The sequence below is a fragment of the Cryptomeria japonica genome, chromosome 5 (genome assembly GCF_030272615.1).
Source record: "Cryptomeria japonica chromosome 5, Sugi_1.0, whole genome shotgun sequence".
Lineage (NCBI taxonomy): Eukaryota > Viridiplantae > Streptophyta > Pinopsida > Cupressales > Cupressaceae > Cryptomeria > Cryptomeria japonica.
Genome location: NC_081409.1, coordinates 741,361,341 through 741,368,106, shown reverse-complemented (window position 1 = coordinate 741,368,106; position 6,766 = coordinate 741,361,341). Strand labels below are relative to the sequence as shown.

Genomic DNA, 6,766 nt, shown 5'->3' with positions numbered 1-6,766 from the left:
ATCAACTGTTAAATATATTCATATTATAGGTTCTAAAATCCTAACAACATACCTGAGATGTCATTAAAAAGATATATTAATTCCATATTAAATTTTATCATTCAAAATTTAATAAATAAATAAATAATTTATTAAGTACTGTTATATTTGACAAAAACTAAAAATTCAATAAATTTAAATTTCGCTACAATTTACCCATTAAAGCCACGTAGTTTCTATTACACAACTAGAAAATTTAAAACTTGAATTTATATGTTCAAGATATCTCATAAAATATGTGAAGATTCATAGTGTTCCACTACCAATGTCTATTATCACTATTTGGGAGAAGAATGTAATAGATGTAACCTATTTCATACAAGATACCTTTGCATTCCGCATGAGACTCACAGTGACATATTTCATTCATCTTACAAAGTGAAGAAGATCCATGGAGGAATATTCCAACTAGGCCCTGCAAAATTTTTTTTACAAGCCAAACAAAAATGAGAAGATTCCAAATGTGATAGAAATCGCGGATATGGGAAGATTGAGCACCAGGAAATTCTTGTGGCTTGACAAGTATGGAGACAAGGGCCTCAATTTTCTGAGAAAGGACTCTGAACAGCTGATAACTTACCCGTTTTCTCAATACCACCTATTCCATTCATTTTTATCCTGCACAACGTACCCATTTTTTCTCAATGACTGTTCAACGCTAGGGAACCATGGTTCTACTGCCTAAGGAAAAAAGCTTCAGACACTAAAGGTTGCAACATGGCATGTATATAAATTATTTTGTTACATCGCCAAACTTATTGCAGACCTCCCATTTCAATAGCGTGACTAATTCACAAAAAAATATTGTTTATGTTCTACGTTGTACGAATATTTTGTTTTTGGTTGCCTGAACAGCCAGAAATATTCTTGGGTTGATAGTGTTTAGTGCACCGGTTTATTGGCCTGTTTTTGTGATGCACGTACTTACCAATGCCGTTTTATTGTAAACTTTTTATCCAAAATTTAATAATTAATATATAAATTGAGAGATACCAATGCTTCTAGTAACATCAGAATTATTACTTGTATTGTTGCGTTCAATGTTTTTAATGACACAAAATTTGTGTCTTATATTGTTTTTAGAAAGTAGGTTTTTAGTGTTATCAAAATCTAGTTCAAACATATGTGTCTATATGTCTTCATAAAAGCAATCGTCCATTTTTCTCAACTACTGGTATTCTTTGTCAAAACAATTATTTCAGAAGAGTGTCTATTGAATTAGTATATAGTTATGTGAGGTTTATTTTATACTAGAAATTTTGTTTTTGTAAGGTGTAGTAGGTATTCTATTAATTTATTCATATAGATTTCATTTTCTCTTATTTCTTTAAGTAATTATTTGTAACATTAATAATAATGTCAATTTTAGTAGAAATATATTTAATTAAAAAATACATTTTTGAAATAATAGATCAATGATGATATTTTGAAATCTCATGATTCTTCATAATTTCTCATGCGACTGAGAAAAGTATTTGAGATCAACATCCTAAAACTATCTTCAATCCTATGAGAATGAGGAGCTCTACATATCATTTCCCAATTTCCTCCCATGGTACTGTAAAGCGGAAAAATCGAACCCTAGTTGCTCTCCCCTCTTCCAACTCCAAGGAGAGAGAAGGGAGGTCACTAGGGTTGACGGTTTTCACTTAGGGGAGACTTTACATTCAAAAGAGGGGTTGAAACCCACAAGATCCAATCCCACACAAGGAAAGATTGGATTCTAGATGAGTTTCAAGGGTTAAGACAGCAAGGCTACCCTCTTTTGTAAAGATTGTGGATAGAATGATTAAGCTAGGAATGCATAGAAAGTGAGAAAGATTCGCTTATAAACTGAGATAGGGATATAGGATGAAGCTGCGGACCTGGAATTAGCAGTAAAATGTCGAGACGGCGCTGTCCTGCAAATTTGAACAAAAGTTGACGGGACGATGGCGCCCGGCGTGCACACGGTCCTCCGAAAAATCTGCGAAACGAAGGGGGATCTGTTCATCTTTGCACAAGGATTCCAGATCTTCAATTTCAGCCGCGTACCTGCAATCTACACACAGAAAAGCGAAGACGATTGGGGGGGTTAGGGATTAGGGGTTTGCCCTTAGGTCAAACCCCTGTTTTGGAATTAACCAAGAAATGAGAAATGTTGTAAATGTAATGTAAAACAAGTACTAATACCTTGTTGTAAGGATGTTTGTATCCTTATGTGCGAAGGTATAGATGTTGTTGTTTGTTGTATGTTGTAAGTAGTATGTAGTAAGTGATCTCCTCTTCAATGGTTGAATCCTTGTCTTGAACGCAACACTTAGCCTTGAATGGAGACTTAGAATGATCAATTGCTTGAAGGAATGCTTGAATGCTTGAATGCTTGAATGTTTGAATGTTTGAATATCATTTCCACGCCTTTTTCCATCCATCTATCTTACCAAATGGGAGAGGAAAATGTAGTTTATATACTTGTCAATTAGGGTTGATAGACTGATTTTTCTGACCTTAGGCCAACCAGGAAATGTTATTTTCCATTTTGCAAACAAAAAGACCCGAAGTTCCATAGGAGACCGGGCCCAAAATAGGGCCAGGGACCAGGGCGCTGGGCGCTCTGGTCCCACCTCCTGAGACAGCAGGGTGCAAGGAGGATCAGGCCAGGGTGCTGGAAAAATGCAGTTTTTGATGTCGTGGACAAGTTTCAGGGTCTCCATTCAGGTTCAGTGTTGCGTCGCCATCGTGAAGACCGAAATGCAGTTGAAATTGCAAGTGTCGCAATTTTAGGACGCTACATTTAGCCCCCACTTTAGCAGGAGTATAGGCGTACGCCCATACTTCCGGTAAAGTACAAGGAAACAACATTGAAAAACTTTCACCATGTCAAGGAGGCAAGACACACCAAGCCACCAGTGGACTAAGGATCTTACAACTTCGATTGACAAAGCAAAAGGGAAGATCACGAGGGAGAACCATGACTGTTAGTAGTAAGGTTCCCTCACTATGAGTCATGCAAGAGAAATACCAAAAATTTTCAAGGCAAAGCTAAGTTCTCCAAGAAATTTTCAAGTATCCTGAAGGGATAGACGGGATGTATGCCCCCCTACGTTAAAGTGATCACACATGCCTCAACGGGGGTGATTGCTTTAATGTAGTGATACACATAATAAATGAGAAGGAAAGGAGCACGTTATCACAAGGATTTAGCCCCCAAGTATGAGATAAGCCCAAGGATAATAGACACAAAACACAAAGCACAAGGTGACTTCGCTTTCCTTGGGGTTAGTATGCTATATGATAATTCATGTATATCATATGTATGTATGCATAATTGTTCTTCATTCCCCAATCAAGGAAGGTCACCTAGAAGAAGGGAACACATGTGTCTTTTGAGTCAACATGAGAGAGACCAAAAGAGATCTCAATGCTTTGCATCGTCCTCAAGTAAACAACACTAAGAACAACAAATAGAAGAATGAGAATAACACATAGAAGAAGTAACAAAAGAGAGGAGGAAAGAATCTGCTATGCTAATGAACTAGTCTAGCACGTCATCTACCCCCCGATCTTGCTGATCAATGTTTCAGGAAGGTAGGGAACACGCTAGAGGAGGAACATCCAACACAGTAGATGGAGCTATCACAAGATCCAAACAAGGGCTATGTTCATGTCCCAAGCCACGTTGTTCTTGTCTAGGAGCTAGGATAAGTGCTTTAGAAAATTCATTAGATAAATGGTTATCAATATCAACAAGTTCATATTCACTATCAGAAGCAAGAGAAGTAACATTTTCATCATGAATAACATTTTCATCTATATCATCATCGAGATTTATAAAAATAGGATCTTTAACTCGCACAGGATCAAGACCATCATGCATCTTATGTTTAGGAGATTTTGGAGAAGATGGAATAATGCTTGTTGAAGGTGTTTTTGGAGATTGTAAAGTTTGAGAAGCAGCTGCCTGAGCTCTAAGACGATGCTTCCATCGGCATTCACGTGCAGAATGATTTCGTCTAGTCTTAGTAGGAAGTGGAGAAGATTGAGGAGGAGGAATGTTCTCATCCTTATTACTTGGGTGTTTAGGTTGTGGTCTCTTAGGCTGGATAATAGGAGAAGAAGAAGGTCTCTTCTCTCTATAAAAAGAAGGAGGAGGAACTGCTCCATATAAAGGAGGAATATTTGGTTTAGGAAGGAGACCAAGTCCATCATGACGAGGAGGTATAGGTCTACTTTTAGGAAGTTTATTAGGCATAGACATAGTCACATCCATGGGAACGGGTTGGGAATCTTCTTGAGGAAAGACATTAGTTTTATCTTTCAAAGGAAGAACTTCCTTCTCAAGAACGATAGGAATACCAAGTTTGGGTGTTCTAGGTACACTTAGAGATAGGATCATATCTGTTTTCCACTTTTGATAAGATTTGAAAAGATGATCACTTCGCAGGGGAAGAGATTGGAATTGTTTAGGCCAAAAATAATCAATAGGAACGCTAGAAGTTCTTTCAGCTGGTTTAAAGAGACTATGATTGACAGTAACAACTTCACCATTATGGGGAAATTTCAAACACTTGTGAATAGGAGAAGCAATAGCTTTCATGGAAGATAGCCAAGGATAGCCAAGCTTCACACGAAATTGTTCGGACGATGGAATAATAGCAAAGTTCACATCAAGGGATTTGTTATGGACCTCAATAGGTAATGTAATAGAACCAATTGCATGAGAGAAAAATGCATCAAATAATTTCACAACCACATCTATTTTGTCATAGATCACTTGATTCAATTGCAAAGTAAAAAGAAATTCTTCAGTAATAACATTAACCATGCACGAAGGATCAATAAGCACTCCACAGCAAGGTGTATTCTTGAATTTTGCAACTATGTATAAAGGACCATCAGGTGCCTTGATAGTTTCACTAGAATCAAATGTGATGGAAGGTTCTTTAGGGTTTTCTTGCTGCTCTACAAAGTTAATCACATTCAGAGTCATAGACACAAGACCATCAGATGAGAAAGAGGAATCATTAGTCTCAATCGCATTAGAGGAATGAGAAGGTAATGGATCAGTGAAAATTTGAAGATTTTGGTTAGGAGGAGCTACAGATGTATTTCCTTTTTCATTCACTCCAGAAATAGAGATAGTATTATTATCAATCAAATCTTGAATTTTACCCTTTAAAGCAAAACATTTTTCAGTATCATGCCCAGGTTGACGATGAAATTGACAAAAAGATTTGTTATCAAAATAAGGTGAATTAATCTTTGCAGGATCAATTTGCCTTATAGGAGGAAGAGTAAGCACATTTTGTTCCAATAACTTATTCATAATACTATGCAATGATTCATTCAAAGGAGTATACTTTCTTTCTTTCTTGAAAAACTTAGAAATAGGAGGCACACCTGATGCTGCATTCACATTGTTGTTGATGATGTTTTCATTGAATTTAATGGAATCTCTGTTTGGTTTAAAGTTTCCAAATGGTTGTTGACTGCTATCACCCTTATCACTTGGAGCCATAGGATGTGATTGTTCCATTTGACTCACAGTCAGTTGATAATTGTGAAGAGTTGCACACAACTGTTAGAAAGAAGTAAACTCAGAAAACAGAAGTTTATCTCGAATATCTTTTTGTAAATTAGAAATAAAGATTCTTTGAATATCATTGTCAGGCACTGGAAAAGAAATTTGAGCATACAAATGCTTATATCTACCAATGAAATCAGTCACTTTTTCTTTAACACCTTGTTTACAATGCATTAAATCAATCAAAGTAACTTTAGGACTTATATTGTTTTGAAATTGTTGAATGAAAGCATTTGCAAGTTGTTCAAAAGAAGTAATAGAATAAGAAGGCAATGAGCAATACCATTGTAAGGCTTTGTCTCTTAATGTTCTAGTAAACAGTTTTGCAAGCAACCTTTGGTCATAAGCAAAATCAGTACATATTGTTTGAAAAGTCTTAACATGTGTTAGAGGATCTCCTTTACCATTATAAAGCTCCAAATGCGGGATTTCAACATGTTTAGGAGGGATAGCTCGAACAATGTCAAGAGAAAGTGGGCTCGCAACATCAAATGTGGGCACACTAAACTTAGATTGACTCATAGAGGCAATTTGTTGCTGTAAAGAAGAGACAGTTTGTGCAAGATTGTTAATGGTCGCTTCAGTCGAAGAATTCATATTAGATGTGTTAGATTGAGATGGAGGTGTTATGTTATTGAAAGAAGGTAAAGAGTAAGGTGGCGGGACACTATGATAGTTAGTCATAGGAGAAGATTGGAAAAGAGGAACACTACAAGGAGGAATGGAATAATTAAATGAATTGCCCCCTTGCACCAGGTTCATTTGTGGAGATGTAATAGGAACACTCATTGAAGGAATGAATGAAGAAGTCGGATTAAATGAAGGAAGAGGGTTAATTGAAGAGGAAGGATTGCCCCCATGACTGGTGATCATAGGAGGAGTAGTCATTATGTTTGATGTAAAGGTAGGTACGCTAGCAATAGGAGTTGTCAAAGGAATAGAATGATTGACTTGTGTAGGAGGTTGTGTATAACCCAAAGTTTCGGCACAACTCTTTATAGGAATCACATTTGAATCCAGAATGTGTGCAATACCATGCAAAATATCAATTCCATTCTTATCACTTTGAAGCATATGTTTTAGACACTCAATTAAAGGAAGAGCTTGACTATCGGGGTATTCTTGAGACATCCATTGTCGAAAATCGTCAAATTGGTTATCCAA

At 36.6% G+C, this 6,766-nt stretch overlaps 1 long non-coding RNA gene across 1 annotated transcript; it reads right to left on the bottom strand.

Moving 5' to 3' along the window:
- Positions 1-264: 264 nt before the first annotated feature.
- Positions 265-735, bottom strand: LOC131875662 (uncharacterized). Its single transcript, XR_009372456.1, has 2 exons — positions 620-735; positions 265-454 (listed from the first exon to the last, which is right to left on the bottom strand). It is a non-coding gene; the product is annotated as an uncharacterized LOC131875662 (long non-coding RNA).
- Positions 736-6,766: the final 6,031 nt, after the last annotated feature.